Source organism: Doryrhamphus excisus, chromosome 6 (genome assembly GCF_030265055.1).
Source record: "Doryrhamphus excisus isolate RoL2022-K1 chromosome 6, RoL_Dexc_1.0, whole genome shotgun sequence".
NCBI lineage: Eukaryota > Metazoa > Chordata > Actinopteri > Syngnathiformes > Syngnathidae > Doryrhamphus > Doryrhamphus excisus.
Genome location: NC_080471.1, coordinates 5,298,940 through 5,321,143, shown reverse-complemented (window position 1 = coordinate 5,321,143; position 22,204 = coordinate 5,298,940).

Genomic DNA, 22,204 nt, shown 5'->3' with positions numbered 1-22,204 from the left:
TGCAAACTCCACACAGAGATGGCCGAGGGTGACCCCGGTCTCCTAGCTGTGAGGTCTGCGCGCTAACCACTCGACCGCCATGCAGCCCATTTAAAAAATGTATTAGATAAACTTCTGTTGGCGCAGTGTGCTGAAAGCTCAGTGTATCTGCAATCGATTACTCTGGCCTAGGTTGTATTGTCCAGCAACAGAAAAGGGTTGCATGTTGATAGTAGCTAAAAGTAGCTAAAAGTAGCTAAAAGTAGCTTTGGGGTCTGCGCGCTAACCACACGGCCGCCGTGCAGCCCATCATCATAAATATAAAGCTAAAATAATAAACATAAAATAATAACACAATATTATCCCATAATGCATTTCTTCACAGGAGAGCAGTCCATTGGACAATGATCGGTCATGAGGAAACTCATGAGCTCTGGAGAGAAATGCATAGGGAATATCATTGTATATTGTATATTTGGGATATTGTTTTTGTATATTTCTTAGCTACCTTTTGGGTGCTGTGTGATAATTTCAGAGGTCTCTGTAAGATGACATCATGAGATTGAGTAATGACCTCATGCGATTTTGGGTGGGCAAGTGTCCGAGTGGTTGGTGTGTTGGCCGTGCGGTCAGGAGATCGGGAGATTCTCCGCTCGGCCATCTCTGTGTGGAGTTTGCATGTTCTTTCCGTGCATGCGTGGGTTTTCTCCGGGTACTCCGGTTTCCTCCCACATTCCAAAAACATGCTAGGTTAATTGGCCACTCCATATTGTCCATAGGTATGAATGTGAATTTTCGGCACCCCCTGGAGGCCACAGCGCTCTTTGCATCCAACTATACTTCCTAATGTGCCTATCCTCTCTATATGTTGACTATGCACTTAGCTGGTCATTTTTGGACTGTTGGGCATGTACCAGATCTAATTTGTGTCTTTGCTACATAGCAAACAACCAACAAAGAGCAATCAAAGCCATACCGCTCGTTATTGCGTTGGTTCACCTGGAGGAGGTAAAAATGGAATAAAAGCATATTGTTGGGATATCTCTCTATACGGTACCGTAGGTCTACTGCCACTTTCTTGTTGCGGTCTCCACACACCTTCCCCTTGATTTGATTTCTCTTTTTCTCTTCTGTTTATGTATGTCCTCTTGACACCGCCTTGAAGGCAGAAAGGAGACGTGTGAGACGGGTGGGGAGCTCTGTCTGCCCTTTTCAAACCAGTGAGGAGGTATTTCACTGCAGAAAAGGTACAAAAACAGTAAAAAGAAGAAAAAAAATACCATCAAAATAATTGCATTTCAGGGTTGGAATTTAGTGCAGCAATTCATTTGAACAGATGGAAAGGCTTTCTTGCACAACCACTGAGATTTCTCTTTCCCTTCCTCTTCTTTTTGGGCTTGCTCGTGTGGTTTTGCACTGCAGCTAAAGCCTCTGGGGCTCCCATAAAGCTCCATGCAGGGGGGGTATTTTTCAAAGCAACATCATTGGATGTTTTGCTATGGTATGCATATTGACGCATCAAAGTATCACGTACTATAAAGGGCCGAACGGTGGCCTAGTGGTTAGCACATCAGCTTCCCAGACCGGAGATTGAGGGTTTGAATCTTCTTTAGAATATCTCTGGAGTTTGCATGTTCTCGCCGTGCATGTGTGGGTTTTGCCGAAAATGTCTTAACTGCAATAAATAGGTGTGATGGTTGTGTATATGTGCCCTGTGATTGACTTAACATTATTATTTGTGTGCAGTCAATCAGGGGAAGGTGTGGTAATGTGAACACTCTCATTGGCCGGTCACACATAGAGACCGCCCCTTGCTCTGTGTGACAGGATATGCATGTTGTTCGAACAATACACATTTTCATTCATTCATTTTCTACCGCTTATCCTCACGAGGGTCGCGGGGGTGCTGGAGCCTATCCCAGCTGTCTTCAGGCGAGAGGTGGGGTACATCCTGGACTGGTGGCCAGCCAATCAGAGGGCACATATAGACAAACAACCATTCACACTCACATTCATACCTATGGACAATTTGGAGTGGCCAATTAACCTAGCATGTTTTTGGAATTATGGAGGAAAACCGGAGTACCCGGAGAAAACCCATGCACACACAGGGGGAACAGGCAAACTCCACACAGAAATGGCCAAGGGTGGAATTGAATCCGGTCTCCTAGCTGTGAGGTCTGCGCGCTAACCACTCGACCGCCGTGCAGCCCATTTTAAAATTTCTTTGATAAACTTCTGATGGGTGGCGGCATGGCGGTCGAGTGGTTAGCGCGCAGACCTCACAGCTAGGAGACCAGGGTTCAATTCCACCCTTGGCCATCTCTGTGTGGAGTTTGCATGTTCTCCCCGTGCATGCGTGGGTTTTCTCCGGGTACTCCGGTTTCCTCCCACATTCCAAAAACATGCTAGGTTAATTGGCCACTCCAAATTGTCCATAGGTAGGAATGTGAGTGTGAATGGTTGTTTGTCTATATGTGCCCTCTGATTGGCTGGCCACCAGTCCAGGGTGTACCCCGCCTCTCGCCTGAAGACAGCTGGGATAGGCTCCAGCAACTCCCGCGACCCTTGTGAGGAAAACCGGTAGAAAATGAATGAATGAATAAACTTCTGATGGCGCTCTGTGCTGAAAGCTCAGTGTATCTGCAATCGACTACTCTGGCCTAGGTTTTATTGTCCAGCAACAGAAAAGGGTCACATGTTGACAGTAGCTAAAAGTAGCTAAAAGTAGCTAAAAGTAGCGAAAAGTAACTAAAAGTAGCTAAAAGTAGCTAATAGACTTTTCATATTTCTATGAGCTAAACTAAGTACATTAGTGGAGTCAAAAGTTGAGCAAACAAAGCGTGTCATCATCTTGCCTGTGTTACATCAGATACGGAGAACAACAGCAACAACAAATCAGGTGTGTTGAGACTTAGCATTCTCCAATACGACATAGGCAGAGTGTGGCTTCAAAAAAAAAAAAAGGGGGAGTCTATTTGATGGCGTTTGATGCGTCAGATATTTGCTATCCATTTCATCATGCTCGTTTCCGACTCTCGTCGTCTGTGTGTGAATAGCCTCTTAAAGGCTGTGTGAAGTTTAAGATGAAGTTACCTGACTTTACACACTCTGATTCAAGGGCATCTTGTAACCAGCAGGCCAGGTGGAAGATCAGTCAAAGCTATACATCAGTGATGCACTCCTGAAAACAGTATCGTAATTAAAATTCACTGGAGTTCATGTGATGAGTTTAATTAAATAAAAACAGCAGAATACAAATGCATTTGTTACGTTTTGGTACTGATGTTACAATAGGTGCCAGGGCTTCAAAGCGTGTGTCTATTTATTGTATTTATTGTATTTTTAAATGTGTAAATTTTTAATTTTTAAATTTTTAAATTTTTAAATTTTTAAATTTTTAAATTTTTAAATTTTTAAATTTTTAAATTTTTAAATTTTTAAATTTTTAAATTTTTTATTCAATGTTTAATTCAATAGTTAATTCAATTCATTTCATAACCTGTATTTTCACTGTTTGTCATCGTGATTGAGAGGTGAGGTGCTTATTGTGTTTGGGTACAATAATAATAACAATAATAATAATAATAATAACTCCTCATCCATGTTCAGGCATTAATGTGCCTTTCACAAACATAAAGATGAAACTGGACCTTCACCCATCCATGGTAAGGTGAATAGTACTACATTATAATATGAATATATTACAGTATTACCAACACAACCATGATGAAGCTAGCAATATCACATGATACATGGCATTTATGGACAAGAAAACATTCAGTATTTTATATATACTGTATAGTTTATCTTACACTTTGTAGATTAATCATTTGGTTATACAATTTTTTGTAGTATATAATCATTTCCAAGAGCAAAACATCTAGTGGTTAGCGCGCAGACCTCACAGCTAGGAGACCAGGGTTCAATTCCACCCTCGGCCATCTCTGTGTGGAGTTTGCATGTTCTCCCCGTGCATGCGTGGGTTTTCTTCGAGTACTCCGGCTTCCTCCCACATTCCAAAAACATGCTAGGTTAATTGGAGACTCCAAATTGTCCATCGGTATGTGAGTGTGAGCCTGTGAGTGGCTGGGCACCAGTCCAGGGTGTACCCCACCTCTCGCCCGAAAACAGCTGGGATAGGCTCCAGCACTCCCGCGACCCTCGTAAGGAAAAAGCGGTAGAAAATGAATGAATGAATGAAAGAGCCAAAACAGATCAACATCACACATGAAGACATTGTCAAGACAACAATCATGTTTATTCAAGACAGTGCATGATATGCTGCATGCTGCTATGCCTGGTTTGACACGTTGTTTTTTTTTTTTAACTTTTTTAACTAGTTAATAGTTCCTTATTCACAAGAGTGCATCATATGCTGCTCCTTTGCCTGTCTTAACTCATTAGATGTCAGTGTGACACGGTATTGGACATGTTTACATGCAGTAAACATGCTAACAATTGTCGAGCAGTGTTGTAAACCCTACAGAAACATTTGCTTCCATGAACGCTCACCCACTCCCACTCCAACAAAAACATTTTCCAGAGGTATCAGGTTTAATTTAACTTAGTGCTGGCCCTGAGGCACTTTGCTCATTCTGTTAGAGACACAAAAATGATTGCTTTGTGTTATCCGAGGCAGAAGGGGCACTTTCCTGTTTGTACATTTTCCTTTGGAGGCTGACCCCCTGCAGGCAATGGCTTCAAATCTACTGACATTCTCTTTGTAGCATTGTCGCCAGCAGAGATGATTTAATTAATATGAACAACAAAAGCCATGATGCTCAGATGCGTTTTGACTTAATGTTCAGTGCTAACTGTTTTCATGCAACGGGTATTTTATTTCTCTGCTTCTTTAATGACTTCCCTGACCAGCCATTAACAGAAATGTGTGTTTTACTCTGTTTCAGCGATCTCGGTCAGCTTGGTTGGCGCACACCAGGGTTCAGATCATTGCAGCTGAATAGGCATCTGTTAACATAACGCATATAGGTGGTATGCTAACTGTGATACCTATAGACCAGGGGTCTCAAACTAAATTTACTTGGGGGCCACTGGAGCTCGGGTTTGGGTGAGACTGGGCCGCATCAGGTTTTCCAAAAAAAAAAAAAAACGCATTTATTAAAAACAAAAAAAAAAGAAAAGCTCTGATAAAACATTCCACTGTTCTCAAATATCTTAATTTTTATTTTTCTACACAAAATAAGATGAAAAATAAATAAACAAATCAAGAATAAAGAAAATCAATCAATCAGTAATGAATAAATAAATATAATAATAATAATAAAACGGCAAATAATAAAAACTTAAGAAACCACATATAGTTGGTGGGTAGACAAATTATTTTTTTCAGATTAAAATGAACAAAGCATTATTAGAGCCCTGTAGACATGACAAAACACGACTATAGTCACATTTATACTCTTTTTATTTACAACATATTGTGCAACTGCAGGGTCTTGAGACACATGCTAACTCGCAAACTAGAGAGCTAGCGACCTAAACGGTAGCCTTCAAGTTATTTCCTTTAAAATTAAATAGCCAAAAACTTACCACTTCCACACGGATAGGGAGGATAACTATTAACAGTTATTTAACCTTTAACATGAACAATCAAACGTAATCATTTTTTCTGGGTACATGATACCATACAGCATCCATATCAAACTTGCGCGGGCCGCACTAACATTAAACTTTCATATCAAGGTGGGGGCCTCAAACTAGGGGCCACATGTTTGAGACCCCTGCTATAGACTAAACAGCATAACATACTGTGACTAGTTTACTTGCAGAATATCATTTTCTTATGCGGGACATTTATTTTGTCTTCTCATTAAAAAAAAAAAACATATATAAGTCGCTCTGGAGTATAAGTGGCAGGACCAGTCAAACCATGAAAAAAGTATTACAGTCTGGACTTACAGTCTGGAAAATACAATAAAAATAACCTACATGTTCAACCCATATTTTAGTCACATAATATCTCATGAAAATTGACATAAATAGCAGTGCGAATGCTAAGCTAAGCTAAGTACCCGATCACAAGCATGAATGCAGGCCAGACACAGTAAGTCAAAACTAACTGACCAATAGGAAGTTGATTCCACCTGAGCCCGCTAGTCATGAGCGCTTTAGATTGATTTCTTTCTTCTTTTTTTTTTTTGAGGTCACAGCGTTACTGATCTGCTCCGGATTTTTGCTGATTGGCCTTTGGCTCGGCTAAACGTTCCCTCAGGAGGGGTAGCGCTTGGTGCTGATGGGAAATGAAGCCATTTTAAGCCCCGTCGCTTGTAAACCTCTCAACTGAGAGAGAGAGTGGCGCCAGCATGTCCTAAAAGCACAGCTAGAAGGGGCAAATGTCTAGATTCACAGTATGTCACCTTAAAAGTCATGCATACGAGATATATTTCTGCAAAGGGGAAACTTCACACTTTGTCCAACGATGAAACTCTGGACTGCAATTGTGTGTAGATATGCAACGATTCTTAAGCACATTTCGACTTTTGTCTTTAGGATGATTCAGCCTTGGTGACCATTGTTTCATGTTCTTAGGTTATCTGCTCAAAATCAGATCATGGCTTTAGAAAAGTTGCGCATAAAGTTGTGCAACCCTGGACTGGTGGCCAGCCAATCCCAGGGCACATATAGACAAACAACCATTCACACTCACATTCATACCTATGGACAATTTGGAGTCGCCAATTAACCTAGCATGTTTTTGGAATGTGGGAGGAAACCGGAGGAAACCACGCATGCACGGGGAGAACATGCAAACTCCACACAGAGATGGCCGAGGGTGGAATTGAACCCTGGTCTCCTAGCTGTGGGGCTGCCGTGCAGCCCTATATATATTACAATCTTACATGTTAGTAATTAGTCAGTGACATTGTGTGATAAAGTGACAAAGCCATTCTCAAGCTTTGGGACTCCAGCAAACCACTGGGAGAGCCAAATTATAACAAAATAAATCAAACTAAACATTTTCATAGCTGTAGCTGTTTATAATTTTCTAAAAACGGGTATTAACATTATTATATCCCTGTAGACATGAAATAACACGCTTTTATAGTCCTATTATTCTATGTTTACATCACATTGCGCAGGCTTTGGATCACTGCAATGCCAAAAGTTGGCTGCTGCTGCTAGCATAGCAAGCTGCAGAGCTAGCAAGTTAGCCTTGTAGACTCAAGAAAGTGTTTAAAATGGAGTGAGGACGAAGCAGGAATAGGCCAAAATCATACCACTTCCACACTGAATGAGAGGAGGTCCTATTTTTCCCGATGGTCAGCCATAGCATTTTGGCTTGGCTTTGGTGGTTAAGTAGCCAGTCTCCATACAGTGTGAAAGGTAATGTAATCTGTGGTAGGTTCCATCGCTTTGTATTGTATTACTATATGGATTTCTATATGCATTGTATCATGACAACAGTATGTGTCTACGTAAGTCATGTGCATCTTTTAGCATGGACAGAGAAGTCTCACAGGACACATGGACACGCGCGTCCTCAATCATGAAGACACACGGCTGACTGCACAATAAAATGCATAGATTGCAAAAGTTGCTTGCTGCTTACAGAGTGTGCGAGCATGCATGCATGTATGTTTGTGTGTGTGTGTGTGCGTGTGTATCAGCATCAGCGAAACGAGCAAAGTGAAACTACATCAGCACAACGCGGTCAAACTGTGATGATGGCGTCACGGAGCAATCAATCATGAGTTTTGCTGCTGACTTCCACTCTCACCAGTCCAGCTCCAGTTTTTTAAACAATCTTTGAATGAGTTCAAAGTGCAAGAGCAGGTCAGTGGCTATGGAAAATGACCCGTCGGTCAAGTGTGGATGCCTGCAGCATGCTAACCTAAGATTGTTAATATTTCATATGACTAACCCTTTGATGGCTCTTATTTACAGTGAAACCAGAGGGGCTGAAATAATTAGAGCACTTGTGTTTGACTTGTATTTCATCTTCTTAAGATATAGGCTAGGCCTCATTTTAGACACACGCAAGAGAGCAAGGGAGGCCACTAGAGAAGAGGCCTGAGGAAGATAACATCTTTTATTAACTGTACGGGCAACGTTTCTAACTCCTTTTCTCTTGTTACAATGCACAGAAAAGGGAAAGATATATGTGATTACATTTCACGTAATGATTGTAAATGATGGGCAAAATTTGCAGATTTCCTGATCTCATGTTTTATACAAGCAACCGGTCAGCTGGGATAGGCTCCAGCCTACCCCTGTGACCCTAATAAGAATAAGCGGCATCAAAAATGGATGCATGGATGTATCTTTGTTGCTTGCTAACCTCACAATGAGTTTAGGAAACTTCTTACTGTGAAAGAGACATTCTTTCACAGTAAGAAGTTTCTTTAAAGAGAGTGTATGATATGCTGCGCAATACGTTGCCTCTCGTACTGTCTGTTTAATTTTCGCTCATTTAACTTATGTTGAATTTGAGAAAATAGATGCTAGTTTTGTTTTTTAACCTCATATTTATTGCAACAAGCAAGCAAGTTCAAGAGAGTGCATGATATGCTGCACACTACATTGCCTCTCGTACCGTCTGTTTAGTTTTCGCTCATTTAACTTATGTTGAATTTGAGAAAATAAATGCTAGTTGTGTTTTTTAACCTCATATTTACTGCAACAAGCAAGCAAGTTCAAGAGAGTGCATGATATGCTGCTCTCTACTAAGCCTTGCTGGCCTCATGTTGAGTTTAGTTGCATAACTCATGCTAATATACAGTATGATATAACGATATGAGCGGCACGGTGGTGGAGTGGTTCGCGCGCATACCTCAAAGCTAGGAGACCAGGGTTCAATTCCACCCTCGGCCATCTTTGTGTGGAGTTTGCATGTTCTCCCCGTGCATGCGTGGGTTTTCTCCGGGTACTCCGGTTTCCTCCCACATTCCACAAGCATGCTAGGTTAATTGGCGACTCCAAATTGGTATGAATGTGAGTGTGAATGGTTGTTTGTCTATATGTGCCCTGTGATTGGCTGGCCACCAGTCCAGGGTGTACCCCGCCTCTCGCCCGAAGACAGCTGGGATAGGCTCCAGCACCCCCGCGACCCTCGTGAGGATAAGCGGTAGAAAATGAATGAATGAATATAACGATATGCTGCTCATTACCATGCCGCGTATAAACTGTAATAATTAAATCAACCACAATAGCACCATCATTGCTATATGATATTAGCAACGGCAATCTGACTTTCTATAGTAAACAAAGTCACCATGTAAAGCTGTGTGAAGGCTGGCATATTGAAGAATTTCTTTTGGTGTGTAGATCAGAGAAGTCCCAAGGCACACACACATCTCTGCTCTAGTACACAACTTTATTTGTACACCATCGGTTACAAAACACTCTCCTGTATCACGTTGCCCAAGAGCAATGTTAGTTCAGAAGGCAGCGTTCCTTCCAGTGTGTGTTGATGTGTGTGTGTATGTGTGTATGTGTATGTGTATGTGTGTGTGCAGAAGTCAGTGAAAATAAAGGAGGATCTCTTTTATCCGCATGAATCTCCTTCAGCTCGACACTTCAAACAATGAGGAGGGCGTTGTGAATCCGAGACGGACGCAATTAATACTTCCTTCTTACATTCAAGGGTCTCCTGTCTGAAAGCTGAAAAATCTACTCACAGCTTCAATTAACCCTTTTTGGGGGGGCGGGGGGCGGGGGGCGGGGGGCTTCAAGCTTTGTCCATATACTGAAATCAAGGAGGCTGAATGTGTTACGGACGTAAAACAAGCTGTGGCCGCTCTTTGAGCGCACCTGCTCTTAAAATATGACTTTAAACGAGTAATTTTAAGAGTTTAAAACATAAGTAGGCTGCACTTACTCTCCAGCGCGGTCACTGAGGTCCGAGGGCCAGCTCCAACTTGTGGTGCCCAAGACGAGACTTAAGACCAGAGGGGACCGAGCCTTTTCTGTGGTTGGCCCCAAGCTATGGAACTCTCTCCCCTCCCAAGTAAAAAAAGGCCCCCAACATCGAAAGCTTTAAGTCTCGTCTTAAAACCCACTTTTATTCTCTGGCTTTTAACTCACTTTTTAAGTCAGTCGTATGGTCCTGTGTCTTTTAGTTCTTTCTTTTATTTTAATTGGTTTTATTTTTTATATTTTTATTGCTTTGCTTCTTGTTTTTAATATTTCAATATCTATTTTACTATTTTATTTCTTATTTGATCTTTTAGTCTTGGATTAAATTCAATTTGTGCCTTAATTTTAGGGTCAGGGTTAGGGTTATTTATAGGGTTATTAGGGTTATTTATAGGGTTATTAGGGTTATTAGGGTTATTTTTACTTTTTATTTTACTAGTCTGTGCAGCACTTTGGAAACTAATAATAAAATGTGGATTGGATTGCACTGTGGGTGAATGGTTAGCGCGCTGGCCTCACAGCTAGGAGACCCGAGTTCAATTCCACCCTGGGCCATCTGTGTGTGGAGTTTGCATGTTCCCCCTGTGTGTGCATGGGTTTTCTCCGGGTACTCCGGTTTTCCTCCATAATTCCAAAAACATGCTAGGTTAATTGGCCACTCCAAATTGTCCATAGGTATGAATGTGAGTGTGAATGGTTGTTTGTCTATATGTGCCCTGTGATTGGCTGGCCACCAGTCCAGGGTGTACCCCGCCTCTCGCCCGAAGACAGCTGTCATAGGCTCCAGCAACCCTGCGACCCTCGTGAGGATAAGTGGTAGAAAATGAATGAATGAATGCTAGTGAACTGGAAAAAAAAAGTTTTAGATAAGCTTTGCTTCTTCCTACTCCTTTTAGACATGTGGCGCTTTGAAATGTAATATGTGATGTATTCGAATGTATACTTGTATGCACGTTCAGATAGATTAAACTATAACCACATAAAGGTGTAATGTTTTTATTTTTTTTAAATTCATTCACGTCAAGGGTTTTGATATTAGAACAACTTGGAAGTCCGTTCAATATAGATTATGTTCAAATTTGGACGTTCCATTGTACTGTATCTCTGATGAAGCAGCATATCATGCACCCTCTAGAACAGGGGTCTCAAACTCAATTTACTTGGGGGCCACTAGAGCTCGGGTCTGGGTGAGACTGGGCCGCATCAGGTTTTCCAAAAAAAAAAAAAACGCATTTATTAAAAACAATAATTTAAAAAAACTTTGCTTTGGTTCCAATTTTCTCCAAGAAAAGCTCTGATAAAACATTCCACTGTTCTCGAATATGTTAGTTTTTATTTTTCTACACAAAATAAGATGAAAAATAAATAAACAAATCAAGAATAAAGAAAATCAATCAACCAGTAATAAATAAATAAATATAATAATAATAACAATAAAACGGCAAATAATAAAAACTTAAGAAACCACATATATAGCTGGTGGGTAGACAAATAATTGTTTTCAGATTAAAATTAAACTTATACCATACAGCATCCATATCAAACTTGCGCGGGCCGCACTAACATTAAACTTTCATATCAAGGCGGGGGCCTCAAACTAGTGTGGCCCGCGGGCCGCGTGTTTGAGACCCCTGCTCTAGAACCATTAAGCAGGTGACCATAATAATAATGACACTAAAGTATGTTATCTACTGGTATCTATTCTATTCAATTGTTTTGTAAAACCCAACATGATTTAAGGCAGGCAATGTCACAATAGGCACAGGCAGCATATCATGCACTCTTGGCAAGTGGAACATTCACTCTCATCTGCAGGCTGATACTGTTCAAGGCATTACACTGCAGCCATGCCAGAAGCATAAAAAAAACAACAAAAAACAAGGCGCCGACAGTCCCACAACGCAGATGTTTACAGGCTCATCGCAAGTTTACCTCTCAGTAACTCTATTTGTAAGCTGTTTGGTATTCATAATGCCCGACCCGACGTAGGCGGCATCTCCAGACTCCACCATCCCTGCTTCCCTCCCTGCAAGACGTGTTATTAGAAGCTGCACCACTCGCTCATCAAAACAGCCAACCCAGAATGAACACATCACAATCACTTGCTCCCCACTGCCTCTAGGTGTACGTGTGTGTGTGTGTGTGTGTGTGTACGTGTGTGTGTGTCTTAGTTCAGCCAGTGGTTGAATATAAACATTGAAAGCCACATCAATTTTTACCATGAAAACCTCTGTTCTCATCCTCGTCTATATTTGTTTGGATTCGGGCGGAAGAGGAGCTTGCAGCTAGTGAGTCACAATTGCCTTGAAACTCGCTGTAAAATGTCCGCTGGCTCCACATTGGAAGATGTGTCTTTTTTTATCTCCAACTTTGGAGGCCGAACGTCCTGTTTGAGCTTTATTTGGTTCGACAGTCTAGCGTTCAATAGTCAGCACTTCTGTTTGTGATGCTTGAAATACCCTTAACGGATTCTAGGGTCATTTTATGCCATTCAGATGATATTCTTTGTAAGGAAACTTTAGAATTGTTATCTCTGTTGTTTACATTAGCTAAAATAGCAATGCTTGTCCGCAAGATGGCGTCATACTATCTTCATATTATAATTTTCCCTTCAGGGGTCGCCACAGCAACTCAATCTCCTCCATCCAACCCTGTCTTCTGCATCTGCATCTCTCTCACACCAACTACCCTCATGTCCTCCTTCACTACATCCATAAACCTCCTCTTTGGTCTTCCTCTACGCCTCCTACCTGGCAGCATCCTTCTACCAATATATTCACTATCTCTCCTCTGGACATGTCCCAACCATCTCAGTCTGGCCTAAAGGACTTTATCTCCAAGGCCTCTAACATGTAATGTCCCTCTGATGTACCCGTTCCTAATCCTATCTATCATGGTCACTCCCAATGAGAACCTCACTGCTACCTACAGTTCTGCTTCCTGTCTTTTCCTCAGTGGCACTGCCTCTAGACCAGGGGTCTCAAACACGCGGCCCGCGGGCCAAATGTGGCCCGCAGGACACTAGTTTGAGGCCCCCGCCTTGATATGAAAGTTTAATGTTAGTGCGGCCTGCGCAAGTTTGATATGGATGCTGTATGGTATCATGTACCCAGAAAAAATTACTACGTTTGATTCATGTTCATGTTAAAGGTTAAATAACTGTTAATAGTTATCCTCCCTATCCGTGTGGAAGTGGTAAGTTTTTGGCTATTTAAGTTTAAAGGGAATAACTTGAAGGCTACCGTTTAGGTCGCTAGCTCTCTAGTTTGCGAGTTAGCATGTGTCTCAAGACTCTGCAGTTGCGCAATATGTTGTAAATAAAAAGAGTATAAATGTGACTATAGTCGTGTTTTGTCATGTCTACAGGGCTCTAATAATGCTTTGTTCATTTTAATCTGAAAAAAATCATTTGTCTACCCACCAACTATATGTGGTTTCTTTTATTTTATTATTTGCCGTTTTATTATTATTATTATATTTATTTATTACTGATCGATTGATTTTCTTTATTCTTGATTTGTTTATTTATTTGTCATCTTATGTTGTGCAGAAAAATAAAAATTAAGATATTTGAGAACAGTGGAATGTTTTATCAGAGCTTTTCTTGTAGAAAATCGGAACCAAAGCACTGAAAAAATTTGTATATTTTTTTGTTTTTCATAAATGCGTTTTTTTTTCGTTTTTTTTTTAAAACCTGATGCGGCCCAGCCTTGCCCAGACCCGAGCTCCAGTGGCCCCCAGGTAAATTGAGGTTGAGACCCCTGCTCTAGACCAAACAACATGGCTGGTCTCACCACAGTTTTGGATACCTTTCCTTTCATTTTAGCTGAAACTCTTCTATCACATCACGTCTGACACTTTTCTCCACCCGTTCCATCCTGCCTGCACACGCTTCTTCACCTACTTTTCACAATCTTCATTGTTCTGAACTTTTGACCCCAGGTACTTAAAATTATCCACATTCTGTATCTCTTCTCCCTGTAACCTCACTCTTCCACTTGTGTCCCTCTCATTCACATATACTCCGCCTTTGAGTATTATATGTTTCCTTTGTTAACTTGTCAAAATGAATGAAGCTTCTTATGAAGGGAATCCCCAAATCTTTGTTGAAATCCTTCGACTTGAGCTTATTGTTGAGACAAGCAAAAGACACTCAGCCTAATGACTGAATGCGAATTGCTCTCAGTGGAGACAGAACTTCCCAAATGACAGCAACTCCAGCACAAATAAGACGTGAGCATCGTTGCGCTAATGAGGTGCACGTAAATGTCAGCCAGCTAGTCTATCTCATTTTACACACGACGGCAGCGTTTAGACGACGATCCACACAGACTTTTAATTGTGCGTTTCAAGGAAAGACGGCGTGTACTTTAATCAAACATAGAAATAAAAATAAAAATAAGTTATTATTGTAGTCACCGCTGAGGACCGTTTGTTAGGGTGGTGTGCAGAAACACTGAGATCTTCCACATCGTTTCAACTGGAGTCACAGAATGAAATAAAAAGGGAGTGTTCTAATAATAAAAAGACGCAAAGTACAGTGAATAAGACAAACATAACTGCTTCTTTTTTTCTTTGTTGCAGTAAGTGGAATGGATTGAGTAAGACCCTCAAACAATGCACAACGATGAGCCAATTCAAGAAACAATACAAGCAGTTGATGTTTGCTAAATACAAGGATGAAGAGTCTTGAACCAGTCATGATGTGCTATATATATCACTATATTGACACTTACTATGGTACCCATTATGGCATTGGATGCTCATATCACAGAGTACTTCGGTACGAGGTACATTATTAAAAAAACAACCTTAAACTGTATTATGGAAAGCAGGAAGTGAACAAATGTAACAGTTACTGATTGTAAAAGTACCAGATGGAGGGGTAGGATTTAATAAGCTTTGCTTCTTCCTACTCCTTTTGGACATGTGGAACTGGGAACTGATTATGTGATGCATTCAATTGTAATCTGATGCATGTTCAAATGAAATAAAACCATTACCATTACCAAATATCGGGAGAATGTTGACTTGAGATGAGTCATGGGAGTTGAAATACAGTCGGCCCTGGTTTATGGCAGTTAACTAGTTGCAGACCTGACCGTGATACGTGAAGTAGGATTCAATATTGATAAATTGAATATTTTCATTGTTAGAGCATATAAAACCTTTTTATGACCTTCTAAGTATGTTTTCTACCATTATTACAGCCATGTAGACATGAAATAACACCCCTATAGTCACCATGACACTAGTATTACCCAATATAATACACATGATGATAGAAAATAAGCCATGTTAGATGAGGATAAGCGGTACAGAAAATGGATGGATGAATGGAAATAAATATTATAAGTGACTCACATGTTAGCATTGACATGTTACATCAATGTCACGGTACTGATACCTAGAGACCAGTGTAGGATATTCTATTTGTGGGATTGCAGTGAACATTCACATTTCACAAAAAATGACAAAATTTAAAAAAATCAAACAAAACAAAACAAAACCTTAAACTGTATTACAGAAAGCAGGAAGTGAACAAATGTAACAGTTAGTGATTGTAAAAGTACCAGATGGAGGGGTAAGATTTAATAAGCTTTGCTTCTTCCTACTCCTTTTGGACATGTGGAACTGTGAACTGATTATGTGACGCATTCAATTGTAATCTGATGCATGTTCAAATGAAATAAAACCATTACCTTGTCGGTTAAAAACAGCCTGGAGTGTCTTGTTCCAATGATAATAAAGATATTCTACTCTTCTCTCTTCATGAGCGGTCACACACTGCATGGATGGCATTCTTTTTGACTTCCAAATTCTGCAACTTGTCTGTGATAAACACAGTCATCTTGGAGGACGGATTTGAGTCCCAGACTGTGGCAATATGGGATTACCTTCAATTGCGACAAGCCTCGTATGTCCCAATGATGGACATACCGCCCCATAATAAATACCGCTCCTTCCTCTATCAGGGCAGCAATCATTCATCAAACTGCATGTGGGCGGAATGCTCATCCTACAAATCAAGCTACAAGAGAGCTTGAAACTTTTTTCCCATGCTTATCCACATTTTTGAAAAAGTCACGTGATATGGTTCAACCGAGCGGAAAATACAGAATATACCTGGGGTGTCCAAAGTATAGCTCAGGATCGTTTGTGGCCCACAAATAAATTTAACACAAAAAACAACAAAAATTTAGAAAAATGGCACTATATACATTTGAAAAATGTCAAAATGGCTCCCAGGATTTTTCTGTATGCGACCCTCACTGGGAAAACGTTGGACACCGCCGGTATATACAATGCTTCCCGAATTTTCCCGACTATAAGACAATTTTTGTCATGGTTTGGCTGGTCCAGCGAATTGTACTCCAGAGCGACTTCTATATGTTTTTAGAGTGCGCTCTAGGTTTGTGTACCAGTATCTGCTACTCCTATCACTCCTGTGCTACTGAAAATCCACAACGTAAACATCAACTTATAAAGACAACTGAAAAAGACGGAACACAAATTCCCCCCAAAACCAAATCCGATTCTGCAGATGAAGATGCAAGTTGTGAAATATGCAGCGCCAAAAACGATAATGGAGCAGCAGAACAAAGGTTTGGAATGATCACAACTGCACATATAAAAATGTATGTATTGTTTGAAATACAAATTATTGAATAAAATGTGGAGAGTGAAATTAACGTGAGTAATTCAATGGACATAAACGTATCATAAACCACACAGTAAAAGTGTCCCATGTTGCATTTAAAGACTACCATCATAAAGTAAAATGTCATGGATAAAAAGCACAGACACAGACTCTTATGTGTCAAACTTTGACTTCCGCAAAGACGCCAAAAGACTCACTGGTTAATGGCAGGAAATGAGTGACATAATGACTTAATTGCCTGGTCAGACAGCTGCAATCTCTTTAATTGGTAAATGGACCATACTTCTACTGTTAATGGTTATGGATAACGATAAGGGTCCATTTGGTGGCACTGACAAACTCAAGTGTGTGTGAAAGGAATCTTCCACATGTTTTTGCGTCACCAGTTTCATCACTTTACAATGAGTAGCGTATTGGAAAGCACGTGTTACTCATTCTTTGGTTTTATCAGGAACAAAGACTTTAGTCCTTGGATTTTATTGTTGATATTTCTTCGGAAGTGCAAGTCATTATTTTAACAAATCAGCATTTTTTTTCAGTCGGTTTTGTCATATAGAGGGTCTTTTTATGTCGAGGCTTTGAAACAGCCGGTCGCTCTGGTTATATTATGGATCTTGGTAATAGTAATGGTAATGGTTTTATTTCATTTGAACATGCATCAGATTACAATTGAATGCATCACATCATCAGTTCACAGTTCCACATGTCCAAAAGGAGTAGGAAGAAGCAAAGCTTATTAAATCCTACCCCTCCATCTGGTACTTTTACAATCAGTAACTGTTACATTTGTTCACTTCCTGCTTTCCTAATATAGTTTGGGTTTTTTTGTCACATACCAAAGTACTCAGTGATATGAGTATCCAATGCCATAATGGGTACCATAGTAAGTGTCAATATAGTGATATATATAGCACATCATGACTGGTTCAAGACTCTTCATCCTTGTATTTAGCAAACATCAACTGCTTGTATTGTTTCTTGAATTGGCTCATCGTTGTGCATTGTTTGATTTCCTTACTCAATCCATTCCATAGCTTGATTCCACATACTGAAATGCTATGGCTAGCATAACGTAGTCCTAGCATAGAAGTGTTTCAAATGTACGTCTTCCCTGAGATCATATTTCTCCTCCTCCTCCTTTTTATCCTTATGCATTATTTTAGCTGTTTGAAGATGAACTATATCAGCAAGTTGAAGTATTTGTGATTTTAGAATCTTTAGAATTTTAGGATCTTTAACAAGCTTTTTGCAGTATGTCATAAAAAAAAAAACTGAGCAGTCCAGTCATAAAAAACACACACTGAAATCTACGACACCACGCGGCTGTTCAGGTAAATACGGCTATTGTTTACAAGAACTTCTATAGAAATAATTACTAGCCAGTACTACATTTAGTAAACATTTACACTGTATTTGTGTTATCAGTATCAGTGCATGGAGAGTGACTCAATTTGCATTGTTGCAATGTTAGCTCTTACCTGCATGGTGTAGTACACATTTGTCAAACTCGGGCCCGGGGGACCAAATCCGGCCCGTGCTCCAATTTCATCTGGCCCCCGGAAGCAATAGCCGTCTGCATAATTAATGGATTCCTCTGGTATAAACTACTACTCTGAATTTTTAATCTTAAAAGTGGATACAATATTGTATATAGTACAAAGGTCACACATAAGGGTGCCAGATTCAGGCCAAAAGTCCAAATAATTGAAATGTACATGACTAAAAAACACCTTAAAGACGCATAAGACAGTCAAAAGTCATCATGTTCACTGTAGCAAAGCATGCTGGGAAACACATTATTCTGTAGCTTTGGATCTGGACATTGAGAGAATGAGAGCTGGTTAATCACTTTATTTAAATCAACAACCCTGCCCAACAACCATAGTTGTAAAATTGCAAAATAGAAATCTCAAGCAGGAATCAACGGACACCAAAAAATGACCCCCATGTAAAAAACACGTCCATGTGGTTGGGGTTGGTAATGTCCAATTTATCTCAGAACCTGAAGTAGACTATAAGTTTTGTCCCACTGTGACGGAGTTTGTAGCACAATGACCTCCAAAAGTGAAAGTAAGTTCCCCCAAGGCCTTTTTATACGCCACGTCTCGTTCAGTCAGCACGGTTGCCTTCACTCCGACAGTAAAAGACAGGAAAACACTTTGGCTCATTTCACTTCTTCTGCTTCTAAGTGACTCCTCGTCCGCTGAGGAATGAGCAAAGATGATTTTATGTGATACAGTGCCCACCTTTGATGAGACAACAACCCACCGATTGACTAAATGTCTTGTTTTGCTCTTCAACAAACTTGATTCGTATTAATATGTATTATTTATATTCTGCATATTGAAATTGTTTTTTAAAATTTTAAAAGGATTATATTTGCATCATTGGTCTTAACATAGGGCTGCACGGTGGAGGAGTGATTAGCACATAGGCCTCACAGCTAGGAGACCCAAGTTCAATTCCACCATCGGCCATCTCTCTGTGGGTTTTCTCCGGGTACTCCGGTTTTCTCCCAAATTCCAAAAACATGCTAGGTTAATTGGCGCCTCCAAATTGTCCGTAGGTATGAATGTGAGTGTGAATAGTTGTTTGTCTATATGTGCCCTGGGATTGGCTGGCCACCAGTCCAGGGTGTACCCCGCCTCTCACCCGAAGACAGCTGGGATAGGCTCCAGCACCCCCGCAACCCTTGTGAGGATAAGCAGTAGAAAATGAATGAATGAAATGTGCACCAAACATGATCTCCTCTATTTGACAGTTGCATCATTACCCACATTCCAAAAACATGCTAGGTTAATTGGCGACTCCAAATTGTCCATAGGTATGAATGTGAGTGTGAATGGTTGTTTGTCTATATGTGCCCTGGGATTGGCTGGCCACCAGTCCAGTCCTCTAGCCCGAAGACAGCTGGGATAGGCTCCAGTACCCCCACGACCTTCATGAGGATAGGCGGCAGAAAATGAATGAATGAATGAATGGTCTAAATATAATAAACGTGATTACATATTAAGAAAAAAAATGTATTACTTGAGCAAAACAAGTCTCGTCATGTGCTACATTTATGAATACATCCAAAATGTCCAAGTATCTCCACAGTCAAATCAAAATGCAAGATACATAAACAAACAACAACTGCATGACTGTGCTGAAAATTGCGCATTTACAGCCTGACACAAACCTGCAGTCTCCCTTTCGTTTTCCTCTGCAGCTCGCCGACTCAAGGCCATGAACCTGTAATATTGTTTCTCCGTCTGAAGCCAAAGGTGAAGGTTTCACCAAAGAACAATAGCTGGCTCTGCACAACTTTAATTGAATATGTTTTGGACTTTGTTTTCCCAGCTTTACATGGAGAGGCCTACTCAGTGTTTACGTCCTTGAACATGCATTTGCAATAACAGGACTGTCGGTAGTCCTTAAAACCAGCACCGCACTTCTGTCATACAGCAGATCTTTGTTGCAGAAATATCCTATTTTGTTGTAGTTCCTTAAAAAACAAGTGAATCTTTGACTAGCATTTTTGCCGTACGTTCTTCAGGCATATCGGGAGTCTTTGATTAGCACTTTTGAAGGAGGTCCATAAAAACAGCACAGAGCTCCTGTCATATAGATGATCTTTAACAAGTGTTTTTGCAGTAGGTCCTTAAACAGAAAAGCGCTCCCATTATATAAAAGATCTTTGACTTGCATTTTTATTAGGTCCTTTGGCAATGGCATCTTGGAAAGGGAATCTTTGACTTGCACTTTTGAAGGGCTCCATATAGAAGATCTTTGACTGTCGTTTTTGGAGCACAGCAGTCTCGTCTTTTCATCCGTTTACTTTATCAGGTCATGGGGCCAGCAGTCTCGGTAAGGAAGCCCAGACTTCCCGATTCACAGCCACTTTTTCCAGTCCACCGGCAGGACACCAAGGCGTTCCCACACCAGCTCTGAGATATAATCTCTCCAGCGTGTCCTAGGTCTAGGCATGCCTGGAACACCTCACCAGGGAGGCGTCTGGGAGCAGTCCTGTCATATAGAGAAGAACTTTGACAATTGTTTTTTTTTGTCGTCTGTCCTTAAAAAACAATAACAATCTCCTGTCATATGGACAATCTTTGATAAGTGTTGGTGGACTACTTAAAAAGACAGGAGAGCACTTCTGTCATTAAGAGGATCTTTGATTTGGGTTTTTGCAGTAGGTCCTAATGAACAGAAGAGCATTTTAAATTTAATTTAATTTAATTTAATTTAATTTAATTTAATTTAATTTAATTTAATTTAATTTAATTTAATTTAATTTAATTTAATTTAATTTAATTTAATTTAATTTAATCCATTCTCTACCGCTTTTCCTCACGATGGTCCTGGGGGTGCTGGAGCCTATCCCAGTTGTCTTTTGGCGCAAAGCTTATCTAAAACGTTTTTTTGGTATATACCATATCTATCTACTGTATGTATACTGTACACCATATTCTGTGAGAGGGACGGCTTTTGAAAAATGGCTGGATTGAATAAGTTCACTAGCATTCACTCATTCATTTTCTATGCCGCTTATCCTCACGAGGGTCGCGGGGGTGCTGGAGCCTATCCCAGCTGTCTTCGGGTGAGAGGCGGGGTACACCCTGGACTGATGGCCAGCCAATCACAGGGCACATATAGACAAACAACCATTCACACTCACATTCATACCTATGGACAATTTGGAGTGGCCAATTAACCTAGCATGTTTTTGGAATGTGGGAGGAAACCGGAGTACCCGGAGAAAACCCACGCATGCACGGGGAGAACATGCAAACTCCACGCAGAGATGGCCGACCACCGTGCAGCCCCTTAATTTCATTTAATTGACTTAATTTTTTAAAGTAGGGCTTAAAAATAGAAGAGCAGTTGTGTTGAAAAGTATGTTTGCACCAAAAAAAAACCCTTTTCAAAAATCCTCAATATGACAGGTGAAATCTGCAGTTTTTTTATTCGTGTCAGCTTTTCAACCCAAACAAGGTTAGACATGAAGTGAGTGGCGCGAGGATGCTGACTCCTGAACTGGAGATGTTTGAGTGTTGACAGGCAAAGACAGGAGTGCCACACACTGTCATCATACATGATGGAGACTTTCGGCAGCCTGAGGAAGAAGATGAAGATAACAACAGGCCGTAACCCCCCACCCCACCCACACACACGGTCCATCAGAGGGTAATGGCCCATTGATGTCGGTCTATCATCACCATCAGTCAGCAAGTGACACATGGATATAAGTATACAGTGTGGAAGCTGCCATGGCAATGAAGGTGGTTGTTATTGTTTTAATAGTTGACCTTCTGACTGACTGGCTGACTGAAACCCACACAGAAACATGGACAGAGAAAATGGATGGATGATTATATTTGTGAAATGTGTGATGCTTACAGTTCAAGGACTGGGGGATAAAGCCACAGCAGAAATATATCCTTGAATGCGGGATTTTTTTTGTGAAAATGTCTCAGTGAGGAGGCTTGAGATGATGACTTTATTAATAACCTTTACCTGAAGGTAAAGCTCTGTAATTGACTCCGGGCTTTGAGGCTTCCAGTCAGACAGAGAAAGAGTTGTACTTGACAAAATGCAAATAAGCTGGCATATCCCCAGCAGAGAGGGGCGGGTGGACACGGGCCGGCTGCCCAACAACAATAAAAAGCTCTTGTGCGCCTGATCGATGGAGCTCAAGGG